Source organism: Balaenoptera borealis (assembly GCF_965194805.1).
Source record: "Balaenoptera borealis genome assembly, chromosome: 9".
NCBI classification, from domain to species: Eukaryota; Metazoa; Chordata; class Mammalia; order Artiodactyla; family Balaenopteridae; genus Balaenoptera; species Balaenoptera borealis.
Genome location: NC_138873.1, coordinates 52,323,254 through 52,350,403, shown reverse-complemented (window position 1 = coordinate 52,350,403; position 27,150 = coordinate 52,323,254). Strand labels below are relative to the sequence as shown.

Genomic DNA, 27,150 nt, shown 5'->3' with positions numbered 1-27,150 from the left:
AAATAAAATTTAAAAAACAATTCTATTCCTGATAGCATCAAGAAGAATACTCAGGAATAAACCTAACCAAAAAAATGCAATATTTGACACTGAAAACTGTAAGACTTCACTGAGAGAAATGAAAGAAGATCTAAATAAATTAAGACATTCCATTTTTATAGACTGTTCACCTCAGTATTAAGATATTAATCCTCCCAAATTGATATATAGATTCAGTATAATCGCTGTCAAAATTCCAGCAAATTTTTTATAGAAATTGGTAAGGTGATTCTAAAATTTATATGGAGATGCAAAGTGCCTAGAATAGCCAAAATGACTTTGAAAACAAAGTTGGAGGACTTGTAATACCTGAACTTACAAAGCTACAGTAATTAAGGCAGTGTAGTATTAGCCTAAAGATAGGCATACAGATCAATGGAATAGAGCTGAGAGTCCAGAAATAAATCCTTAACATTTATGGTCAATCATTTTTTACAGAAGTACCAAGACAATTCAATGGGCAAAGAATCTTTTCAACCAATAGTGCTGGAGCCACTGAATAGCCATGTATATGACTTGAATAAAAGTTTTATTTCTTCCTTTCCAACTGGATGTCTTACTTTTTTACTGCACTGGCTGTAAACTTCAATATAATGTTGAAAAAAAGTGGCAAGAATTGGCATTCTTACCTTGTTCCCAATCATTATATATATAAACTCAGACCCTCACCCCACACCATACACAAAAATTAACTCAAATGAATCACAGACCTAAGTAAAAGAGCTGAAACTATGTCTTCATCAAAGAAGATATATAAATGGCTAAATTCCCTTTCCATACTTTCCTATACAGTTTTCTTAAGCTGTTAATACCTACTACTACAATCCAATGGACACTTGATTTGGGTTATTTTGGGCTTACCAAATTTCACTTGAAGGCAAATGACTTCAATGTACTCTGCCACTTAATAAATTTGAGGATCAGTCCAAGACCATGCCACAGAGACTTAAAACAGAATCATGGATTTTCCTCCTTTTTCATTCCCAGATCCAATTATCAATCAGAAACAGCCTGAACTCATAACACTCTGGTTTGAAGTCAGAACCTAGCAGCCAAGTAGTTCTAAAATCTTTTCACTCCAGCAATTTCCCTCTCTACATTCAACTTTTGTCAAACTATTGTATCATCTGGTTAATTCTGTCAGTTTCATCAGATTACAAACTAAACTGAGGGGAAAGACTGTTTTATTCATCTTTACATCTCTTCTGTATTACAGTGTATTACATGAATACATTATGTGTCTTTAATAAATGTTTAGAAACTTTCAATGTATCCTTTGTATGATTTCCTTATACCAGATCTTTATACATCTGTTCTTAACAATTTACCTGTTGCTTGAACAAAATTTCCTTTTCAATGTCTAGTGCTTATCTTTGTTATCTGTGTGAGATAGCTTCTCCAGAAACATTAAGAGAATGTTAAAACAGGAGAGTACTTCAGCTTAGAAAACACCTAATCCATTTTATCTCTCAGATACCAAAGGCAGTTGTAGAATACGAATAGGGCATTGCAAGCAATCTGGGCTTGACATCAGCTTGACCATTTACTTACCTAGACGGTTCGGCACAAGTCACTTACTTAACTTCTCTGAGTTTCAATATTCTTACTAGTAAAATCAGGACAAAATCTACTCAAAGGGTTTTGTGAAGATTACAAGAAATAGCCTGGAAATAAGCTCCCCTAACCAGCCTTCACTGCATCTGAGCACCAGAGAGTTAAACTGACTTAAACCAAGAACTCAAGTCTCCATTAGCATTCTTTCTACTTCATTAAATGGAGAATAGAGTACCACAGAGTAAATCACTATCAATTCATTCAGAGACTTCGCTTACACAAGAATAAACATATTTTACCAAGTGTTTGGTGTATCTTTGAGATAAAAAGAATATATATTTCCTATGACATTAAGAAACAATTAATTAACTATCTTTCAGATCCAGCTTTTACACGTTCTTCTTTAGACATTTGTCATCCAGGCCCAACTATCTCTTTAAGTAGATCAACTGAATTTTATGGTAATGATTCTTTTTTAATACATCACAATATGTTTGAGGGTGTTTCTTGTTTTCACATAAGATAAATTTAGAGTATATACACATAAAGCACTAAGGGATAAACATGACAACTGGACAAATATCTATGGTATAATTTACAATTGAAAATCTGGAAATAAAAGGTCAAATAAGGGCTTCCCTGGTGGCGCAGTGGTTGGGAGTCTGCCTGCCAATGCAGGGGACACGGGTTCGGGCCCTGGTCTGGGAGGGTCCCGTGTGCCGCGGAGCGGCTGGGCCCGTGAGCCACAGTTGCTGAGCCTGCGCGTCTGGAGCCTGTGCTCCGCGACGGGAGAGGCCGTGATGGTGGGAGGCCTGCGCACCGCGATGAAGAGTGGCCCCCACTTGCCGCAACTGGAGAAGGCCCTCGCACAGAAACGAAGACCCAACACAGCCATAAATAAATAAATAAATAAAAATTAAACTTAAAAAAAAAAGTTAATCGATAACATTAAAAAAAAAAAAAGGTCAAATAAAAAGGAAGTAGATTTAACTGGACAGAATGTTAGACAGTCATTAAAAAATAAATATGAAGATTACAGTACTATGGAAAATGTGTACATTTAGCCAACATGAAAAGTCGAACATAACTACATATACACTATGACTACACCTACGTAAAACATATAAACATGAATAAATTTGGAAAGGAAAAATATTGGAAGGTTGCCCCCCAAAACACATGTTATATTATCATGATGGGATTATAGGCAAATTTATTTTCTTTTAGTACTGATATGATAAATATATATTTTGTATTTGTTTGTTTTGACCCATGATAAAGCTGACAACTCTTTTTTGTAGATATTTTTAACTACTAAGAAAAAGGAACCATTAGAAAAAAGACAACATACATATTTCTATCAATACAAAACTTATTACTATTAAGTGATTTAAAGAACTTAGTATTAGTAATAAGCAATTTTAAGGTACAGAAAGAATGCCAAAAGATCTTCAACAATGAGAAATAGTTTTCTCAACTCTGAAAAGTAAACCACAGTTTTGAACTTCTGCGTTTTGGAACCACTAAAGAGGTGGAGTGATGAAGGAGCAAGAGAGACCTTGGAGAACATCACCTCATATCCCATCCTGTAGTTGCAGTTAGCGCTGGATTATGCTCAAGAGTTGTGGCAGGTTTGGTAAAACTTACAGAATCATCATCCTGAGGTCCAGATATATATTTTTTTTTAAATTTTTATTTATTATTTATTTATTATGTTTATCTTTGGCTGTGTTGGGTCCTCGTTTCTGCGCGAGGGCCCCCTCCAGTTGCGGCGAGTGGGGGCCACTCTTCATCGCGGTGCGCGGGCCTGTCACTATCGCGGCCTCTCCCGTTGCGGAGCAGAGGCTCCAGACGCTCAGGCTCAGTAGTTGTGGCTCACGGGCCCAGTTGCTACGCGGCATGTGGGATCTTCCCAGACCAGGGCTCGAACCCGTGTCCCCTGCATTGGCAGGCAGACTCCCAACCACTGCGCCACCAGGGAAGCCCCCAGATATTTTTAGTACAAATTACCAGCAAGGTCTTGAGTAATTCAGATAATATTCACCAGTGATAAGTGGGATGTGTACCAGTGAATGAACGCATCAGCAGCTCTTCTTTGGATCACTTATACAAGATCACCTTCAAAAGTTTCCCAATTTGGGCTTCCCTGGTGGCGCAGTGGTTGAGAATCTGCCTGCCAATGCAGGGGACACGGGTTCGAGCCCTGGTCTGGGACGATCCCACATGCCGCGGAGCAACTAGGCCCGTGAGCCACAACTACTGAGCCTGCGCGTCTGGAGCCTGTGCTCCGCAACAAGAGAGGCCGCGAAAGTGAGAGGCCCGCACACCGCGATGAAGAGTGGCCCCCGCTTGCCACAACTAGAGAAAGCCCTCACACAGAAACGAAGACCCAACACAGCCAAAAATAAATAAATTAATAAATTAAAAAAAAAAAAGTTTCCCAATTTGTAGGGCTATTTAAGTATCCCAATTTGAAGAAAATAAGACTAGGCAAAGATCTGAATACCCTACCAGACTGATTTCCACAAGAATTTCATCAGTAAAACAAAGATTCTTGATCTGCAGTTTCCATTGGGAACTTGGCATCCAATAACATCTGCAGAATTAAAGAATCTCCAAAGATAGTATGGTGTGGTTTACAATGCTGAATCTTAAGTCTGCCACCTAAGCATAGGTGGAGTGTATTTCAAAGATAAGGAAGTACATATTAAAAAATATTGAAATTTTAATTTCTCCCTCTCCAGTTACAATGCAGCGTATTCAAGTATCAATTCTGTTCTTTCCCCATTTAGCAAACATCAGTTCTAGACCTACAGATAACAGCTCTAGAATAATGTATTTTATCACCTCCTCTCAAGCATCAGAAGGCAAGACAGCGCTTCATGATGCTAAGAAAATATAGGTACCTCTGAGCCTCCAGTTTCTAGTTCACAATCAGAGCAATCCTCCTTTTTTCCTCTTTAAATACAGATGTAATGACTGCTTTAAGAAAATGCCAACTACCAGAAGCCAAAGAAAAGCTTACTGAATATGAGATTTCCCTGTAAAACATCATTAAGAAAGGTTGATTTACAGGTTACCACAGTTATTTAACCTGGATTAAATGGACCAACTTCTTTTTACCAAAGGATTGGGATACCCAAAATTCAGGTATAATGGAAAAGGAAATAGAGTATTTTAGATTTCCCTTCTAGCTCCCATATTAAGAGGAAGAAAATGTTTAAGAGTAAACTGAATATAGCAAGATTCAAGGACAACCTGAAGTAGCAAAGAAATTATCTGCATGTTACATGTTCCCATATTTTCATTTATTTCAACTGACAGTTTCTCTGTAATCTACTAAATAATTATTCTAGTAAATGTTAAGTGTTCCCTGGCATGTTGATTTACGTTATTTTAGAGTAACATTACTCCTGTGTAATGTAAAATTGGTAGCTATCCATTAGTAAGAATTAGTAAGAATAAAGGAAGACAGACAACTCCAGGACCAAAAAAAATAGCTCAGTCTTAAAGAATCTTAGGGTCTATGATACTTTAAGATGCCAGTTCCTTGAGGAACTATTTACAAACTAAACAATTTGTCAAAGAGTCTAACAAGAATGGAAGGGACTTAATATCTTCTGAGTTCCTATTCTGATGCAAGCACATGCTAGAGAATATGCATTATCTCAATTATCTTCATAACAACCCTGACAGGCATTTTGTCTCCTCACAGATAAGAAATATGCTATTCAGAAGAATTAAGTAATTTGCTTACAGTGGGACCAAGGCAAAATTCAAACCAAGGACCCAGACTCTAATTTTTTCTTTCATATCTTACTACATTCATTCAAAATATTAGAGATTCTATTCTTTTAAAAGATCCAGTTACAAAGAAAGTAATAATCATTTATTATATCCTGATGTTATGGACTTTCCATATTCTATTGGGCAGTCAGGAAAGTGGCCAACAAACTGTGTGCTGCAGGCAAGGTACGCAGGCAAAGATTCCAGCAGGTACCAGCTTTCTTTTTTCATTCTGGCTCTTGGTTTCTCTTTCACTGTTGCACACTGGTGGTTTAAAGACCATGGTCAATAAGTATGAGTGAATCTCAAAGCTCAGTAGTATAGCTATTCTAAGAATTTCTAGGTAGACTGCTTTTAGGGAAAATTCATGGCAACTGGATTTAGTCATGTGGGCAGGGGGTAGAGGGAACAAAAATAATTCTCTCCTTGGTCAAAAGTGTGTGATATCAATATCACATAATTCATGCTTTAACCCTTCTATATTAGCAACTGAAAATTTTTGAATTACTCAGTTCTAATCAAATAATAAATTTGAATGACCACTTTCCAATTCTAGGCCTCAATTTTTCATGTTTCCCAATATATATAGGCAATTGTAAAAGAATTCCAAAACTAAACCTATGCACTAGAGTTTTTTTGCTTGATAAATCCAATAATCCATTTTATAAGCAAGTTGAGTAATGGTGAGTAATTTCTTAGTCTACTGCGGCTGAGTGAAAATAACAGGCTTTCAAAAGAACTAGAGCTAACTTAAAATGAGTTTAACTCAAAGAAATAATTTTACCTTCTTTGTTGCAATATTTTTATACTATTATGATTAATACTACCTACAAACAGGAAGCAATGTGTTAAATTTACATTTTAGGGCTTGTTCTGAATCTAGAGATAGCTTAGAGTCTTATTTTGCTCCCCACTATTCCTTGTATTCTCATATGATCAACCAGGAATTCTCGAGCTGGGCCTACCTATCTTTCCTTCAAAAGTGCCATCAATAACTTTTATATAAAGCTGAAAGGAGAAAGCAGCAAGCAGCCCTTCTTCTCCTCCCTTGAGCCACCTACTAGCCTAATGCCTCTCTATAAGGACCGGGAAGGAATTATCTATCACCCACCTTCTTTCTGCTAGAGACCATAGTTCGTCAAAGCACAGAAGCTATGGTTCTGGGGATCAAACCTACTGCTTTTTCTCTCTGGATGATGGATAAAGTAGAAGTTTTAGCATGGCCCTCTACCCCATTTCCAGACCTGGGTTACTACCCAAGACAGGAGGGAAACCTATTTTTCCTTAAGCAAATGAGTAAGATTTTCTCTTCAAAAAGGAGGATCCCGTGAACATCTTATAAATTATCACTAATTAAAGCAACTAAAGGCAGCTAATACTTTTTAGTACTGTTGCCAATGTCAGTGCTGAATGTTAGATACAAAAACTTGATCCCTTTATCCAAACTGATAACTGAACTGATCTAATTCTTTATTTTTATAATTTAACATGGAATTATGCAATCTTTATTCAGTTTGACAATACTGAGAACCTACTAAGTGCCAGAACTGTGCTAAGCCTTGGATATGAAAAGAATAAAGTTGAGTTGCTACCAAATCCATGTGCTCAAGACTTAGATTGGTTTTGGGTGGGGGGGTGGGGGGGGTGGAGGAAGCTCCAGCATAGAATGTTAACAAAGTGTGTTAAATGCCATAACAGTGATTTGCACAGCTTACCACAGAGTATAGAAAATAATTCCTAGAGGACATGGTGCTGGACTTGAGCATTTTCATAGTTTTTTCTTTATTTTGATTTCTTTTCCCTGTTTTCTCTCTTTAATCATTTTAAACACTTACTTTATAGCCCCTTTCATATTTTCCTATATCTTAGGTTCCCGAGGTGCTAACCCTCCTGCTTCCTTTTATTTATGGTGGGTAATGTCCACAGTTTGTCATTTCTGTTCATGAGTGTACCACCAGGTATTATTTTCATTGTGGTAATCTTAGATGTTCTGGATTCTAGCAACATTACACCAAACCAGTTTTGCATTTGTTAACACTGCAGTCCCAGCAGACCAAATTATGATGTGGTTACAATGGAACCTCCACTCCTGATTCTGGGCTTGAGGATCCCATACCACATAGGTAGGATAAAATCAGACTTGCAACTCACAATAAGACACAGGTTTGGGGATGGTGGCAGACTATATTTCCAAATTTGGCTGCAACAACATCTCCCATTTTAAATGTTCTTTGCATGAGACCCTGACATTCCTCCCATGAAGCAGTATAATCTATGTGCTCTCTCTCAAAACTGGATGGGCCTTTGTGACTACCTTGACAAATAGAATATGGTAAAAGTGACACTGGATTCCAAAGTCTAGGTCATTAAAATGCCACAGACGTCCTCCTAGTTCCTTTAGGTACTGTCTGGTACCCTTGGGTATTTGTAGCAAGAGGGGTTCCATATTATCATATTCTACCATGTTGCTAGAACAGCGAGCTCTTTAGCCAAGTAGAGAGAGAAGGAAAAACATTTTACATAGAGAAAACGGCATCTGCAAAGACTCAGTTGAGCAACAACTTGGTTTCATCCTGGAACTCCACTATGGAAATCCACTATTGTTGCAGGGCAAAGGTGATACAAGGTAATAAGTGGCAAGAAATGAGATGCAGAGGCAAGTAGTTGCTGGATTATAAATACTTTGTAATACAAGCTAAGGAGCTTGAATCTTTCCTGCAGGAAATGGGGAGCCACCAAAGACTGTAAAGACATATTTCAATAAATCATTTCAACAGATTATATGGAAAATAGATTTGGGTTGGGGGTGGAGGGTCTGACAATAGAAAGATCATTTATCTTTGGCGGGGGTGGGGGGGGGTGGAGAACAAAACACAGGCCAAAGATGAAGCTCTGAACTATGGCAGTAATAGTAGTGACTGAGAGGAAGGTAGAGCTCAGAAATTTAAGGAGTTACAATGAATATGGATTACAGAATCAGGAAGAAGAAAGAATTCAGGCTATCTTCCAGATGTGTAGTGTGAGCAACCAAGTGGATAATGGGAATGCAGGAGAAATGGGTTTGGTATAAGGATTTCGATTTTAGACACATAGTCAATATCCTGATAGAGATGACCAGTGGGCAGTTAGATATCACTGCCTAAGGGGAACTGTGGGAAATGGAGCGACCCTAATTCCACGTGGATTCTATTTTTATTCTAGGAATTTGCATGTCCAACACTATCCAGTTGACATTAATAGTGTCAAGTATAAGCTCATCCTAGCAACCCAGGAGACTGAAGTTAAGCCTCTGAATTCAGGTATCCAAGCTACAGCTAGCTATGGCAACCATATGTCTTAGGTTTTCTGAGACACTCAATTTTTGGTTAGTAAAACATCTTTACTGAAGCTATATCATTCCAACACATGCATTGAGAAAGGCATTTAAGCCACATTTTCCCTGAGCACTAAGCACCTAAGAAGAAAAAAAAGTGGTCCAGGTCAGAAACAAAATAGATCATTTGAATAGCCCTGTGTGCTTATCAGATGATGACCCAGGGTGTCACTTCTTATTTTTAAACCCTGTCCTTTCTTTCCCCAACAAGACTAAGATGGAAAAGAGAAATTTATAAAGTCCCTCAGATATTAATTAATAATTTTTCAAGTGCCTAGAGCAAAACTCCTTGTATTTTGTTGAATAATTTTTTTCTTTCAACTTTTAATTTTGACATAATTTGAGGCTCACAGAAAAGCCGTAAGACTAGACAGAATCTCAACATACAAATTTTAACAATTTACCAATTTGCTCTATTATTTTCTCTATGTAAAATACTCATTTTTTCCTGAACTGTTTGAGAGCAAGTTGCTGACATGATGCTCTTTTACCCCTAAATACTTCACTGTGTATTTATTAAAAACAAGGTCATTCTCTTACATAACTCAGTACAAACATAAATATCAGGAAATTAATAGTGATACAATGATTAATCAACAGACCTCATTTGGCTTTGCCAGTCGTCCCAAAAATGTCCCTTACAGCAAAAGAAAATCCCAGATCACACTGTATTCACTTGTCAGTCTCCTTAATATGGAACAGTTCTTTAGTCTTTGTTTTTCCTTTTAATAGTAAAGTTTTTGAAGTTATTTTGTAGAAAGCCTCCCATATTGAGCCTTTCTTAATTTTTCACATGATTAGATTTCAGGTTATGCATTTTTGGCAGGAATACCATGGAAGTAATGTTGTGTTCTTTTTAGTACAAGAAGCATACAAGGTTAGTTTGTCTCAATATTGGTGATGCTGGGTTTACAACTTTGTCAAGGTGGTGTCTGCTAGTTTTCTCCAGTTACTGTTTTTCCCTTTGTAATTAATATTATGGGTAGATACTTAGAAATTATTAAAATATTCTATTCCTGATCAAACTTTACCTACCAATTTTAATGTCTACTGATGATTCTTGCCTAAAACAATTATTATTTTGATGGATGCCAAATGGTGATTTTCTATTTCTATTATTTTTTCTACTTTCATAGTTGGCATTATATTGTACTTTAACAAAGAAATTTCCCTTTTCTTTTATCTACCTATCTATCTATTTATTTTTATCAGTATGAACTCATGCATTCTTATTTGGTTCAATGAATTATAATTCATTATTTTCACTCCTTTGATACTCACATTGTTTGAGATCTGGCGTGTGGGAGTTCATCCAATCTGGTTCCTGTCCTTTGGATGTGACCTCATCATTTCTGAGCACTTCCCATTTTTGGTCACAAAAAGATGTTCCAGGGACATCTTGTCCTTTCAAAGGGGACTGTGGTTCTTCTTAGTGGAGAAGGTATGTAGTAACCATTATATGGCATGAAATGTACTCATTACTACTGGGGTATCATTATTTCTAAGTCCTCTCTGCAAAAAGAAATAGGAAATAGATGGGTATATACGTGTGTATGTGCGTGTGTGTGTGTATATATATATATATATATATATATATATATATATATCAGCATGGATGTTTATTTTATACTTTGGGTTTTTTTAATTTGTAAAGTAATTTCTGGCTTTACTGCATTTTTTAAATTAATTTTTATCGGAGTATAGTGGCTTTACAATGTTGTGTTAGTTTGTGCTGTATGGCTTTACTGCATTTGATCAAAGCATGCAGCTTCTAATATTTCTATATTATGACACTTAAATGATGTTTACTTTTGTGACCTAGTAATGATCAATTTTTGTGAACATTTCACATGCACTTGAGAAAAAGATGTATTTTGTATTATCAGAGCTTAAAGTTTGATATATATATACACATACCTATCTATTTGATTATATTGTTAAGGTCTTTTATATATTTGTCTGTCTTGTATTGAAAGTGGTGTGTTGAAGTCTCCCAGTATAAATTAGCATGCTTATGTCTCCTTGTATGTCTTGTATTTTTTGCTTTATAAATGTGGGTACCATTTTATCTACTGCATAGATACTTGTAACTGTTATAACTTCATTATGAATTGTGGCTTTTTATATTGAAATGTGTTCTTCCTCATTTTTAATAATTTTTGACTTGGCTTCTACTTTGCCTGGTGTCAGAACTATACCCTCTGCTTTTTAATCATTTTTGATTTGTGTGGTATTCCTTTACTCACCCCTTTATTTTTGGCTTTTCTAAATCATGTTGTTTTAGGTGTAACCCTTGTGCACAGCATATAGTAGCTTTTTTTGAAAACACCAAATTGAAAATATTTTTTTGTTAATAGGTGAGGTGAGTTGAAGCTATTCACACTTACTGATATAATTCATATGTTTGGTCTTAACTATGCCACATTATTTTATAATTATTATGTTTATATGTTATATTTTATTTCTCTATTACCTGTTTTCTTTGGCTTTTTCATTTGTAAGATTTCTTTTATATTTAGGAAAGTTTTTTCCCCCTGTTGTATTGATTGCCTTTGTGCTTTACTGAAAACAGGCCTTTAGTGTGAGGTTATATGTTTATCTGCCTAGGAGCTAGGCTGCGCTTAATGTTTGCTGTAGCTGTAGGTATCAGAGGTTTCAATTTCCTCTAGTGTCCTTTTTTTGGTCTTTCCTGTTATCTTTGGGTTTCCCTAGAAACTCCCTCTTAAATAGGGTCTGTGTCTTGTAGCTCTCTCAGTTGTAATCCATTGTTACTTTACTGGAGCTCTGTTGATGTGGTCTGAAGGTACTGTGGGAGAAGTCTTCTATATTCTTATGATTAAATCTCAGGTTTTTTTTTAGTGGGCCTGAGCCCCTGGGCTGTAACCTTCAGAAGAGATTCTTAGTGTTTTTCCATCCTCTTATATGAGAAAGAAAGGATACAGGAGGATAAGCTGCCTAACTGCCCTTTCCCTAGGTCAGATAAAACTCTAGGAGTGTCCTTTGAGGGCTGGCCTTCCTTACTGAGAATAGAAGTGGGAGCGTTTCAAAATGGTTACTTTCCCCCTCCACCTGTCAGAAGTATGAGGGGATTTTTCTCAGATCTTCAGCTTGAAAAGGTGGTGAGACACCTGGAGATAAAAGTCATGAAAGTGTGGTGACCTCCTTAAACTGGATTCCCAGGAGCTTTTAACTCTCAAGCTAGTCCACACTCGGTCCTCAGCAACTAGTAAGTTATCATTTAAGTGATCCTACCAGTTGCAGCAGCTCATGCTCCTAGCAAGCTGTGATTCTCCGTATTCACCTGTCTCTCTAGTTTTCAGAGTGGTGATTTGCCCTATGACCTCAACTCTCTGAGAAATCTATTAAAAGTTACTGATTTTCAGTTTTTGAGTTTTTTTCTTGTTGTGAGAAGGGGAGCAACAACTTCTAAGCTCTTTACATGTCAGAGCAGAAACTGGAAGTCTCTGTAGATTTATTTTTCTACTATTTCTTTCTTTCCCCAAAAGTTGTTAATAATCTGAATTAAAGAATGGAATGTGCTAAAAGAGGTAAAAGGAAAACTTAAAGGTTTATTTTAGGAAAAACAGTGCCCATTGGACTGTATTTTATGCCATCCCCTCATTTCTCTTTATCAGTCTACCCTATCAACTCCTAAACTCCCTGATGGCAGGCGCCTTGTTTGCCATGGCCATACTGGCAAACATACTGGTATTCCTGGTGCATAAAACAGTATGCGGCACATAGTAAACATTCAATAAATATTTGTTAGACTAATGAGCTAGTCTTGACTTTTCTTGACTCTGATCTCCATTATCATAAGGCTGGAAAGGGGCCAAATCCAGCCCTTGTCTTCTGGGTTTTGTGTTTCATCACCAATTGAGATAGAAAACAGTTTTAAATCAAAGAGCATATGTAAAATACTATTAAATACTCAGTAACAACAGAATTTATGGCAACAGAAAATTGACTCATTCATCTTGGTTATCTTGGAAATGCATTTTTTTTTTTTTAACCTCATTCATGGATATGTTCCATTTTCTTATGGTGCTGCTTATGTTTACTTACCATATCCAAGAAATTGAAGTAGTAAATTCATTACGTGTTTTTTTTGTTTGTTTGCTTGTTTTTATTTTTGGCTGCATTGGGTCTTCATTGCTGAGCGTGGGCTTTCTCTAGTTGCAGCGAGCGGGGGCTACTCTTCGTTGCAGTGTGTGCACTTCTCATTGCAGTGGCTTCTCTTGTTGCGGAGCACGGGCTCTAGGCGCGTGGGCTTCAGTAGTTGTGGCACATGGGCTCAGCAGTTGTGGCACGTGGGCTCTAGAGCACAGGCTCAGTAGTTGTGGCACACGGGCTTAGTTGTTCCATGGCATGTGGGATATTCCCGGACCAGGGCTCGAACCCGTGTCCCCTGCATTGGCAGGCAGATTCTTAACCACTGTGCCACCAGGGAAGCCCTGTTAAGTGTTTTTTTAAATAAGCCAGGCAGTATGGTCAAAGGCATAATTTAATATTTTAGAACATTTGGCACAAAGACCACAATTAGACAGACTTGTTATGATCTAGTTTCATGCAATGCAACTACAATGCTTTCACTACTACTATCTCACTAAAGAGATAACTTTTGCAACTGTACTTTTTGACTTCCTTATTAAGATGTCAATATACTCCTTTAAAATACTTCATCTTCCTTATAAATATTTCATTAAAATTATAGCATTTAATTAAAGTATATTCCAATATACAAGCCAATACTGTAAGAGCCTACTGCAAATTTTTTATAGCTACAGATGAATTTTTAAAAGGTTTAATATAGGGTTTACACAGTCTATAAGAAATATTCACAAAGGAAGATAGCAGAGAACTTACTAGAAAGATGTTAATGTTGAAAAAAGTTCTCTTATAATTAGATAAGATAAAGTGATCTTATAATTAAATCAGGAACTTGAACACCATCCTGAAAGTAATGGGGAGTTACTGAAGAATTTTAATCAGGAAAGTAGCCAGATTAGATTTATTTTTATAAAGATAATTTTGCTTAATTCCCTTCATCACACTAATTGTTTTAAACTTATTTATTGTGCTTTTGCAACTAGAATGTAAGGTCTACAAGACTATAGATTGTATCTGACATATTCATCATTATACCCCCAATACCCATAAAATGTCAAGTTCAGCAAGTAAACAAACAAAAATGGTTGAATGAATTAATGTAAAGAACCAGTTTAAGCACATGTACTTGCTGAACTGAATTAAAAAAAAAAAAAAAAAAAGAAGAAGCAGTTAAGAAGCTAATGCTTTTGGGTGGGGGTGGGGGTGCAGAAAGGAGGTCTGGGCAACAAAACAACAATAACAACAAACAACTAAGATCCTAAAACAATGAATTGTTAGTGGGGGCACAAATAGTCTCACACCAGTCTGAAAAATAAAAAGTGAGAGTTGAAAACTGGTAACCAAAAGGATGTGGGCAATGAGGAAAAGTACAAAGTAAAAAAATCATGTGTGGAATTTCAAAACTTACTACAAAGCCACAATAATAAAGACAGTGTGGCAATGGCATAAAGACAGACATACAGATAAATGGAACAGACTTGAGAATACAGAAATAAACCCTTACATTTACGATCAACTGATTTTTGACAAGGGTGCCAAGTTCATTCAATGGGGGGAAAGAACAGTATAAATAGTATGGGACAACTGGGTAGCTACATACTAAAGAATGAAGCTGGACCCTTACCTCACACCATATACAAAATTTAACTCAAAATGGATCATAGAACTAAACTATAAACTCTTAGAAGAAATTATAGGAGTAAATCTTCATAGCCTTGTATTAGGCAATGGTTTCTTAGATATGACATGAGCAACAAATGAAAAAAATAAACTGATGTCATCAAAATTAAAAACTTTTGTGCTTCAAAGGATACCATCAAGAAAGTAAAAAGACAACCCACAGAATGGAAGAGAATATTTGCAAATCATACAGCTGATAAGAGTTTGTACCTAGATTATATAAAGAACTCTTACAACGCAACAACAAAAAGACAAATAACACAATTTTTAGATGTGCAAAGGATTCAAGTAGATATTTCTCCAAAGGTACTCAAGTGGCCAGCAAGCTCATGAAAAGATGCTCAATGTCATTAGCTATTAGGGAAATGCAAATCAAAGCCACAATGACATACCACTTCACACCCATTAGGATGGCTATAATTAAAAAAGAGACAACAACAAGTGCTGATGAGGATATAGAGAAACTGGAACCCTCATTCATTGATGGTAGAATTGAAAAATCACATAGTCACTTTAGAAAACAGTTTTAAAAGATTAAACAAAGTCACCATATGACCCAATAATTCCACTCGTAGGTATATCCAAGAGAAATTAGAGCATACATCTATATAAAAACATACAAATGTACACAGCAGTATTATTCATAACAGCCAAAAAGCAGTAACAACTCAAATATCCATCAGCTGATCGATGGATAAACAAAATGTGGTAAATCCATACAAAAGAATATTATTCAGTCATAAAAAGAAATGAAGTATTAATATATGATACAAAATAGATGAACCTTGAACACATTATGCAAAGTGAAAGAAGCCAGACACAAAAAGACAAATATTCTATAATTCCATTTACATGAAATGTCCAGAATAGGCAAATCCATAAATACAGAAATCAGATTAGTGGTGAAGAGTTAGGAGAAGTGACCACTAATGGGTACAGTTGTTTTGTGGATGATGAAAATGTTCTAAAATTAGATAGTGGTGATGACTGCACAACTCTGTAAGTATACTAAAACCCAAAGAACTGGACTCTTTAAAAGGGTGAATTTTATGGTATGTAAATCATTTCTCAATAAAGCTATATTAACATACACACACACACTTGTGGACTTTTGAATAGATCATTCGCCTTCCTGGTGGTTTCCAGTTGACTGCTGCAAAATGCTCAAATTCCAAAAATAAAAATATACCAAAACTCCCCCAGATTTACAACTATAGGCCCGAAAGTTAATTTAAGGAACTGTTAGAGTGTGAAGTCCTTGACGGTCACAAAACTATCAACAGCATAGTTCTATTTCCCTTCATTCCTGACCCCGCTGTTTACTTCCTATCACATTATCTTATACGTAGTAAGTACTCAATAAACTTTTGCTCAAATGAATCTTCAAAAAATGTCTAGGGAATGTGAATGGTTAGAAAGCAGTACTGCTATAGCGAGGCTTTCCAGAGGAATACTGATTTCTGAATTCCATCTCTTTCTTTATTAAGTCTTCAACCATTTTGGGGGGAGGAAAGATTTGAGAAATCTTCAGAACATGACCCTAATATAAGGGGTGCTAGCATTACCTTCTCCAGTGTTTTAATTAAAAACATCTTTCATGCAGAACATCTCTACAACAGAGTTGAAGTAAAACACAACAAACATGCTGGTACCCTCTTGGATCAGGGAATGGGGTATTCTTGTTAATATCCACTTACTAAAGGTAGATTAGTACTTGTCAAATGAATTGGAACAAAATGCACTACAAATTGAGTTGATTATGATCTTATCTTTCTTGAATAAATCAGAAAACATTTAGGTACCTTGCTGCTGCCCTAGGGTCATGGTTATAACCAACGATCATTATTCTCTATGTTAGGTTGTTGTTGCATGTGTACTCAGTGAGGAAGTTTCAGTTAATGCCAGACAGACTATTTTTTACTATAGGACAGTGAAACCAAGAAAATTGAAAGCTCAAGTCTGCAAGCTGAAACATCTTTTAAAAAAATAAATAAAATAATTGGTAATTCACCACTAAATTATGAAAGGAAACAAAGAAAAAGCTGAATGAAAGCTTAACTAGGAGGAATGCTGGCATTTGTGAATCCTTACAGAGAGGAGGGATCAAAGGAGGAAGTTTCATACAGTCTTTCAAATATGAAATGTTTGATTCCTGGTGGACTGTAAAAAGAGGAGGAACAGAAGGAACTCGGCAAATACTGGTTTGATGAAGACATGAAAAGAGAAAAGTCCATTTATTTCTTTGTGCCTTTTAATGGCATTCTCTGTGTCCATTCCAAGAATAAGACAACCACACCAGGCCAAGCAAACATGGACACAGAGTTATAATGCTCCTTTACGTGCTAAGTACACAGCAGCAATTTTATGTGGCCTTGAACTTGCATCAAATCTGTTTCCGGGTGCTGTCAATTCCACCTTTAAAAAGCACTACCGTACATCAGCAAAAATACATGACTCAAAATATGTAACAGGATTGCTTAGTGGAACAAGAGATATCATTCCCTGAAAAGTATAGTAAAAAGTCTACAGAGGGACTTCCCTGGTGGCGCAGTGGTTGGGAGTCTGCCTGCCAGTGCGGGGGACACGGGTTTGAGCCCTGGCCTGGGAGGATCCCACATGCCGCGGAGCAGCTGAGCCCGTGAGCCACAACTGCTGAGCAACCCCCGCTCTCCGCAACTGGAGAGGGCCCGCACACAGCAACAAAGACCCAGTGCAGCCAAAAATAAATAAATAAAAATAAATTAAAAAAAAAAAAAAGTCTACAGAAAATCATATGTAATATTTAAATATCTTATTAATTGTTAAGTAAATAGAACATCTATCTTGGAACTTCATGTTAAATGAAGCTAAGGTTAACCTATCTTTGCCCACGCTCTTCATTCTCTAGCCTGTCCTCTAAGAAAGTATCTTTCAAAAGGCAGCTACAAATTTTTCTCTTCAAAAATCAACTCGAGGGGCTTCCCTGGTGGCGCAGTGGTTGAAAGTCTGCCTGCCAGTGCAGGGGACACGGGTTCGGGCCCTGGTCTGGGAGGATCCCGCATGCCGCGGAGCAACTGGGCCCGTGAGCCACAAATTACTGAGCCTGCGCGTCTGGAGCCTGTGCTCCGCAACGAGAGAGGCCGCGATAGTGAGAGGCCCGTGCACCGCGATGAAGAGTGGTCCCCACTTGCCACAACTAGAGAAAGCCCTCGCACAGAAACGAAGACCCAACACAGCAATCAATCAATCAATCAATCAATCAATAAGAACGTGAATTTCTAAAAAAAAAAAAAAAAAATCAACTCGAACACATTTTTAAAAATTAAGATTATATTAATTATTTAATAAATAGTTATATGTATTCACAGGGAAAAAAAATCTGGCACTGAACACAGTGATTCACTTTTCTTCTGGTTTCCTATATACAGGAATCAAAACAATTTACAAAAGATATTTGTACAATAAAAATTTAGATTTATTGATATTATAAAGTAACGTCATGCATATTAGATACATGCAGAAAGGTTATAATTGTAAACAGAATTATATTGGAGATATAGATTTCAAAAAAAAAAAAAACAAGAACTGAAAAGTTGACCCTATATTAAAATGTCATTCGAACACAGTAAACATTGTTCTGTGTTCTACTAATACTCACAGTAGGACTAGGCTTACATTTAAATAATTGACATTATTCGGTAAATGTTCATTTTAGGGTAAAATCTAATACAGCCACTCATGTCATAAAACCACATACTAAAGAGTTGGAAGGTATCCAAGAGCTCACTAGTCCAAATAGTCTCATTTTACAAAAGAACGAAACAGGGCCAACTGGGTAACTGACTTGTCCAAAATGCCTGGTGCTCTCAAGATTAGGGCACAGCATAGCGGTAGGCATAATATTTTAACACTGAAGCTAACTGAATCACATTCAACCAGAAGAAATATCTTTCAAAGGCTTAATTTTTTTCTTCCACCATAAAGTGATTTTCTGAATTTAAAAGAACATAAAGATCAAATAGCAATCACTTTCAGTAATAAAGAAAATATTCAAAATATTTCCTCAAGATTTAAAGCAATGGAAAATTTTAAAATAATCCAGGATAAACAACAAGGTCCTACCGTAGAGCACAGGGAACTAAATTCAATATGCTATGATAAACCCTAATGGAAAATAATATAAAAAAGAATGTGTGTGTATATATATATGTATAACTGAATTATGTTGCTGTACAGCAGAAATTAACACAACATTGTAAATCAACTATACTTCAATAAAAATAAATAAATGAATAAAAATAAACCAGAGAAGTCCAAAGTTAGGGTTCTCCTTGCCATCTTTCTCCCATAGTAGTAGATGCACACGAATATTACATATGAATTCGATTTAAGGAAAGGAAAATCACTAGTGGAGCAATTTAATCCACAAGTTGCCATCTCCTCAAATAAATCTGACGGGTTTGTCAATTTTCTACTAACCACTGCAATCTGCTTTGGTATCCTGACCATTGTGGACTAGGCATTCCCAAAGAGGTTCTGACTTGACCTACTTAGACCTTGACATCTGGAAACTGCATCATTCCCCATCTTCTTCCCACCACCTATGAAAAAGACCAGAAAGGTTGGTTGGCGGTTCCTAAACTTGAGATGACAGGCCTGTAGATGCACCTGTGGCCTCTGACCTGTGAGCAGAATTCTCACTTGCATGACTAAGTGAAGCAGCAGCCTGGCTTTCTAGAAATATTAGCAGTTTTCATTTAAATGAACTGTCCCTAGAGATCGTGGGTAGATAACACGAATGAACTGCTCATAAATTATCTCAGCAAATCTTTAACTCATTTTTTCTGACACCATTATTTTTGTATGAATAAGGAGGAGTAAGTACAGAGATATGAGCATAGAAAATTTTTAAAGAAAGAAAAGCATTATTTGCTCTGTTTGGCTTCAAGATAAGGCAAAAAGGGCACATGCCCAAGGCTAATATGCAGCATGCCAAAAGTGTAACTGAAATATCTAACCCCAGAATCCAAAGAATAAATATGAAAATTAAAATAACACTGAGACACAAAGATCTGAAGGCTAAGGGGTACCCACATTTAGTTTGCAGGTGTTCCACAGACAAAGATGGCTTTCTGGCCTTGCTGACTTTCCCTAGGGGCTTCAACCTTAAGTCTGATACAGAACTACATTAAAAGCTGTAATGATTTCATTTTCTCCATCTTTTGAGGTATTAAGAAAGGTCCAAATTATGGTTGGACTGCAAGATTAAAAGTAAAAAAAAATGTACAAAATTACTTGTGGGTGCCATTTCAGAAAGTGAACAGACACCTAGAAGGGTGGTATCAAAATGAGTAACCTCAAAAAGAGATTGGCACTCATTACATGATGTCGACCCGATTTAATCAACTGAATTACTTTTTTTCTGATTTCCTTTACCTATTTATTTCCTTAATCCACCATTATTGAAATTAGAAGATCTAAAATCATGTTCCTAATGAGGAAAATCCTAACTCTCAAAAAAATACTGGACTCAGTAGAGTCACCAAAATTCCTCACCAGTAGAGTCACAAAGCATAAGAAGATAGAATATGTTATTATGCTTACTTAATACAGCATAGTTTATCATACAAACCTGGACACTACTGAAAGTGAAAGGGGACACTCTTAAAAATTATACTAGGCAAGGATGCTGAGCAACAGCAACTCTCATTCTTTGCTGATAGAAATGCAAAATGTTAACAGCCACTTCAGACAGTTTGGCAGTTTCTTACCAAGTTAGCCATATATTCACCCTACAATCAACTTAGCAGTCATGCTCCTAGTTATTTACCCAAGTGAAATGAAAACATGTTCATGCAAAAATTCATGTGTAAGTTTTTACAGCAGCTTTATTCATAATCACTAAAAACTGGAAGCAACCAAGCTACTGTTCAACAGGGGAATGGATAAACAAACAGTGAGACATCCATACAACGTAATACTACTCAGTGATAAAAAGGAACAAGCTATTGATTCAGACAACAAGATGGATATATCTTAAATGCATTTTGCTACATGAAAACAGCCTGATCTGAAAGGTTACATATTATGAGTCCCTTCATTTGACATTCTAGAAAAGGCAAAACTAAAAGTACAGAAAAACAGTTAAGTGGTTGCCAGGAATTGGGGGGAGTGAAGAGCGGTTTACCAAAGGGGATAAACAGAGGAATTTTTAGGGTGGTGGAAATATTCTGGACTGGTGAATACATGACACTATGTATTTGGCAAAGCACAAAGAACTATACAACACAAAAAGTGAATTTTAATGTATGCACATTAAAAAAAAAAATCAACCAAGAGGTTGGGGACCCCAGGCTGGAATGCAGACTGTGTCAAAAGAATATAACTGTATTATAAATGTATGACATAATCTCACTGAAGAGGGTACAAGAAAAAAAAAAAGGCGCTGACTTAAAATTATTTTGGAAAATCATGTTTTGACTGGAAACAGTAAGGGTAGAAGAAAAAGGAACTGTACATGAACACTGTTTTCTAGTTTGGGTAGAAATTATCATTTCTGAAAACTGCTTTACATGTATACTACAGTTGAAGAAATAAGTAAATGGATGATGGATGGTAGAAGCCAGGTTAATCACAGCTGGAGAGGGAAGTTCAGATAAACAAAAGGGGAAAGCTAAAAGAATTCTATGCTATTGGATTAGTCAGCATCATCAGTATGAACTCATGTTTACCTTAATATACATACAGATGGAAAGATACAGAGATATTTATAGATATGTGTATATATATGAATTAGTATATATACATATATTTCTTTGCTCTGTCTGTTGAGAAGGCCTAGAAACAATGACATTCTAGTAGCAATGAGCATATTCACTGCCCAGATATTGGTTTCTAAATACCACTAATCATGGAACCAGGGCTCCTTGGAGAAATGGCTGATTCTAGGACTAGGGTAGGGAAAATACAAGACGAGCCCACAGCATCTTGTAGTGCCAGAAAGTAAAGAAGTACTCAGAAAACCAAAAGGATGGGGGCATGTCAAAGGGACATAAGAGCCAACCTGAAAGAGCTTCCATCTGCCAAAGTTGGAACCATTTGAGCAACAAAATAACATAGTAAGGAACTATAACTCAAAGTATAAAATAAATATGCATGAGTCCACATTGATATAAATAAATGATTGAAGAAATAAATGGGAGAGAAAAGATCTTCCTTACAGAATTCCAAATAATTTATGTAGATACTCTAAAAGCTTATCCTAACCCCTCCTTTGAGCATAGGCTAGACTTAGTGACTTGTAAAGAACAGAGTATGGGGAGTGGGGGTAACCTTATAGTAGAGAAGCCTAGCAAACACTGCCTTGGCCAGATGACTCCAGGTTAACACCAAGAATCATAAGTCACATTAATAGAACGTACCCCTAATATCATGTGATGAGAAGGGCAGTTTATTTCTGTGGTATCATTCACAAAAAAACATAAGCTCAGTCTATATGAGGAAAACATCAAGCAAACCCAAACTGAGATAAGCTCCACAAAATAGTTGACCAATATTCCTCAAAACTGTTAAAGTCATGAAAGATAATTAAAGACATAAACTGCCAAAGAACAGAGGAGATGAAGAGACATGACATCTAAATGCAATGGGGTATCCTGGATTGAATCATGGAACAGAAAAAGGACGTTAGTGGAAAAGCTAGTAGAATCTGAATAAAGTCTGGAGTTCAGTTAATAGTAATGTACTACTGTTGATTTCTTAGTTTTGACAAATGTACCATGGTTATATCACATGTTAACAACAGGGAAAATGAGATGAGGGGTATACAAGAACTCTCTGTAATATATTTGCAACTTTTCTGTAAATCTAAAATTATTCCAAAATAAAAAGTGCAGTTAAAAAGTATGCCAGGAAAATAGATATAAGCCAGGAAAAAGCAGGACATTATGCTCATCTGATGTATGATCCAAGTCTACCTTCATTCTTAACATCCTCTGTTGAAAATCTAGAGCATAACAGTTGAGTTTGTGCTATTTGGTGATCAATGGAAAATCGAACTGGATTCCATCACTGCTAAAAAAACAATTTTTAGATTCTCCTTTATAATTCCTAGCTGTACAAAATACAAAACAATGCTTTAAACAAGGCTCCTTGAACTGGGGGGAAATGCAGAAGAAAAGATGATTTGTGATGAAACTGTGAACTTCCTTTCTGTTCAGGTTTTATATTTAGGGCTTAAGTATTTTATTCTTGTGGAAGAGATAACAACAACACAGCAATTGGAAAAGAAATCCCACTACTCACAAGACCAGTGGTGAGCTGGGAAGCCCACAACACTATACTACATCTCAAGAGAGATAAGAAAGAAACAAATTGGTAGAGTTTAAAAAGACCACTTACAAGGAGAAGAGGGAGCAAAAGACAAGGATAAGAGGGAGTAAAAGAAGATACTGAAAACTGACAAGCCGCCTTCTATCCTGGCTGGGAGCAAACAGGCTATGTTTTTTAATTAACTCTTTGTACAACTCTGCCTGCTGAGGTAAGGACTAACATTCTCCTTAGAGAGCTCCTGCTGCCAGAAATAGTTTCTATTCCGAGCAGGGGGGAAAAAAAATTACAGAGAGGGCACAGAAATCATTTGGAAGCAAATATTTTTCTTGATGCTTTTCCCCCTTCAATAGCTGTATGAGGAAGGTAGGTGTATACTAAAATGGCATAAACCCACATATTTCATGGGGAGGGGGGTGTGCGTAGTAACAAACTAGAATTACTGACAAAATGACTTTCCAGTATGTCCAATATACCAATGCGCATTATAACTAAACCTAATATAACAGTAATATAATAAATATTACCCTTAATTTTCCCACAGAATCCATTTTATTCATTCATTTATTCAGTAAATATTTACTTTATGTTTCTTATGTGCTAGGCACTTTTTTAACAGTTCTATGGTTTTGGGAAGAAAAGATACATGTTCATTATTTTAAAATTCAAGCAATTCAAACAAGTACAAAAATGGCAGGCAGTAAAAATCATTCTACAACCTACCACCCAGAATTTAACATCTGGTGAAAAAGAATCTAGACGTTTCTCTTTTGTCAGACACATTAATAAATATTTTATAGAAAGCACTTTAACCACTTTTCAAATAAGATAAGTTTTCTTTTAAAAAAAGGATAACCCAGCTATAAAGTTTGAATTTTCTATCAATATTAATTCTAGACTCTTCTCTTATTAAAAATAATCTGAGAAGTCAACCCAATGATTTTTCCTTCACCTGAAATGTACCTAGCAGAACTTTTCTCTATTTCTACTTAGCCTATAGTACATACAATGACCGGTCAGCTACTACCTGCAGCAGTAAAAAGTAACAGTAAACAAAACAAAACCAAACAAAACCAGTAAAATACTTACTGTTAAAAATCACCTTTAAAAGGGGGGGTGGGGGGAGAGGAGACTACACAAGCAGTTGCCTATTTCTGCTGATTTTCACTTCCATGTTCATCTTGAAAATTCTCCAAAGAAAAATGTTTAGGCATTTTATTACTAAATACAGTTTAACTTAACTTGAGCCTGATTCATTAGGTTCAATCTGAGAGTGAAAAATGACCACATCTCAGGCTTTGGCAGCATCTGAATTTTTCATGCAGAAATAGTCAAAGAGGGCTTCCCTGGTGGCGCAGTGGTTGAGAATCTGCCTGCTGATGCAGGGGACACGGGTTCGAGCCCTGGTCTGGGAAGATCCCACATGCCGCGGAGCAACTAGGCCCGTGAGCCACAATTACTGAGCCTGCGCGTCTGGAGCCTGTGCTCCGCAACAAGAAAGGCCGCAATAGTGAGAGGCCCGCGCACCGCGATGAAGAGTGGCCCCCGCTTGCCGTAACTGGAGAAAGCCCTCGCACAGAAATGAAGACCCAACACAGCCATAAATAAATAAATAAATAAATAAATAAATAAATAAATAAATAAATAAATAAATAAATAAAATTAAAAAAAAATAGTCAAAAGAATTTTTCACAAGGGCAAACCAAACATTACTCTCTTCTAAGTGGTAGGTTATCCCTGCCCCCCACCTGCCTTTCCTTTCATGCCCAGTTACATCGATATCAAAAGATGACTTGTTGCATCCCCTGACTTCCACCCTGGCCTCCCTTCAATGTCTCCTCACCTCACTTTAGTGTCAGAAGTATAGGCACACTCTGGATTGATCCCAGAACAGTTCCACTAAGAACTCAAACTTGGCGTTCCCCTTCTTGAAGCCTAGCCTCTGTTTTGGCTCTTCTCTTGCTGCCCCATAACTCAATACATTGTCTTTACGCCCAACTGGGGACTGCCCATGTCTCTACCTACTCTTCTTCTCAATATCATTTCTGATACTGGTGAGGCTATTGATCTTTTCAAAAAACAGCATTTGATTTTATTAATTTTTCTCTATTGTTTATCTATTTTCTATTTCTCTGATTTCTTCTCATCTTTATTTTTGCATTCCTTCTACTTACTTTGAGTTTGCTTTGTTCTTCTTTCCTAGCTTATTCAGGTAGAAGATTAGACCATTGTTTTAAAGTGATAAATTCCCCTCTGAGCATTGTTTTAGCTGCATTCCACAAATTGACATGTTGTTTTTTCATTTTCATTCAAAATATTTTCTAATGTTCCTTGTGATTTATTTTATTGATGAATTATTTAGAAAACTGTTGTTTAATTTCTAAATATTTTAGAATTTTCCCGATATCCTGCTAGAGATTAATTGTGGTTTTGGTCAGGGCACATTCTCTGTGTGATTTAGAAACTTTCAAATTTATCAAAACTTTTATTTTTTAATCATCCAGCATATGGTCAATCTAGATGAATGTTCCATGTGCACTTGAAAAGAATGTTTACTGCGTAGTGTCGGGAGGCATGTTTTATAAATGTCAATTAGGTCACATTAGTTGACAGTGTTGTTTAGGTCTTCTACATCCCTATAAATTTTATGTACACTTGTTCTATCAATTACTGAGATATGAATGTTGAAATCTCCAACCGTAATTGTGGATTTGTCAATTTCAGTTGTCAGTTTTTGCTCCATGTACTCTGAAGCTCTCTCATTACAGGTATATGTATTAAGAATAGTTATACCTTCTTGATGAATTAACCCCGTTATCATTTTCAAATGTTCCTCTTTATCCCTTACAATATTCTTTGTTCTGAATATTTGTTTAATTCTTTGAAATTAATATAGCCATTCTAGCTTTCTTATGATTAGTGTTTGTTTGGTATATATTTCCCCACACTTTTGTCTTTATATTTAAAATGAATTTCACATAGACAGCAGAGACTTTATATGCAGCCTGAAAATCTTTGGCTTTTAACTGGAGTATTTAGATCCTTTATAGTTAATGCAACTATTGATGAGATTGGATTTAAATCTACCATCTTGATCTTTGTTTTCTATTTGTTCCATTTGTTCTTTGTTCCTTTTTTCCCCTCATTTCCTGTCATCCTCCGGATTGAGTTTTTTTGTTTTGTTTTGTTTTTTAGTATTCCATTTTATCTCCATTATTTGGCTTATTAGTTCACTCTCTTTTTTTAATGTGGTTGTTTCAGGACTTGCACTATGCATCTTTTACTTATCATGGTCTACTCTTTCATGTATAATAACTTTTTAACAATATACTTCCATTATCCCTCTCCTATTGTTTGTTCTATTGGTTTTATACAATTTACTTCCTTGTATGTTATAAATCCGACAGTATACTGCCACTATTTTTGCTTTAAACAGTTAATTATTTTTAAATTTTTAAATGAGGGAAAAGAATTCTGTTTAACCACATGTTTAGCATTTTCAGAGCTCTTCATTCTTTCATGTAGCTCAAAGGTTCCATCAGGTATTATTTTCCTTCTGTCTAAAGAATCCTGTCTAACATTTCTGTGGCAGTAGTCTGTTGGTGATGAATTCTCTCAGCTTTGTTGTCTGAAATAGTATTTCACCTCCTTTAATGAAACATATTCTCAGTGGATATAGTAATCTAGGTTAACAGGTTTTTTTTTTCCTATCAATACTTTAAAGATGTTATTCTATTATCTTCTCTTTTTATAGTTTCTGATAGAAGTATACAATAACGATTATCTTTTGTCCTTTGTACTTAATGTACCCATTTTTTTTTCTACCTGAACTTAAGAATTTCTCTTTATCACTTTTTTTAGCAATTTGATTATGATGTAATCTAGTGTGATTTCCTTTATGATTATACTGCTTGGGGGTTGTGAAGAGCTTCTTGGATCTGGAAGTTTACACTTTCCATCAAAGTCTGAAAATTTGGGACATTATTTCTTCAAATAATTTTCCAGTCCCCACCTTTTGGTGCTAAAATAACTTCTATTTTAAACCACTGGATATTGGTCTAAATAAAAATAAGGCTCTGGGGCTTCCCTGGTGGCGCTGTGGTTGACAATCTGCCTGCCAGTGCAGGGGACGCGGGTTCGAGCCCTGGTCTGGGAGGATCCCACGTGCCGCGGAGCAACTGGGCCCGTGGGCCACAATTGCTGAGCCTGCGCGTCTGGAGCCTGTGCTCCACAGCGGGAGGGGCCGCGATGGTGGGAGGCCCGCGCACCGCGATGAGGAGTGGCCCCCGCTTGCCACGACC

General features: G+C 36.4%; 1 protein-coding gene and 1 long non-coding RNA gene across 10 annotated transcripts in view; one reads left to right on the top strand and one right to left on the bottom strand.

Annotated features, from left to right (window-relative positions):
- Positions 1-27,150, bottom strand: part of PDSS2 (decaprenyl diphosphate synthase subunit 2) — a 268,281-nt gene that overhangs the window by 201,318 nt on the left and 39,813 nt on the right. The gene's annotated exons all lie outside the window — the stretch shown is intronic.
- LOC309634635 overlaps positions 17,482-27,150 on the top strand; it is a 28,991-nt gene continuing 19,322 nt past the window's right edge. Inside the window, exon 1 of the long non-coding RNA XR_014248267.1 lies at positions 17,482-26,922. This is a non-coding gene — a long non-coding RNA (uncharacterized lncRNA). The remainder of the gene's footprint in view (positions 26,923-27,150) is intronic.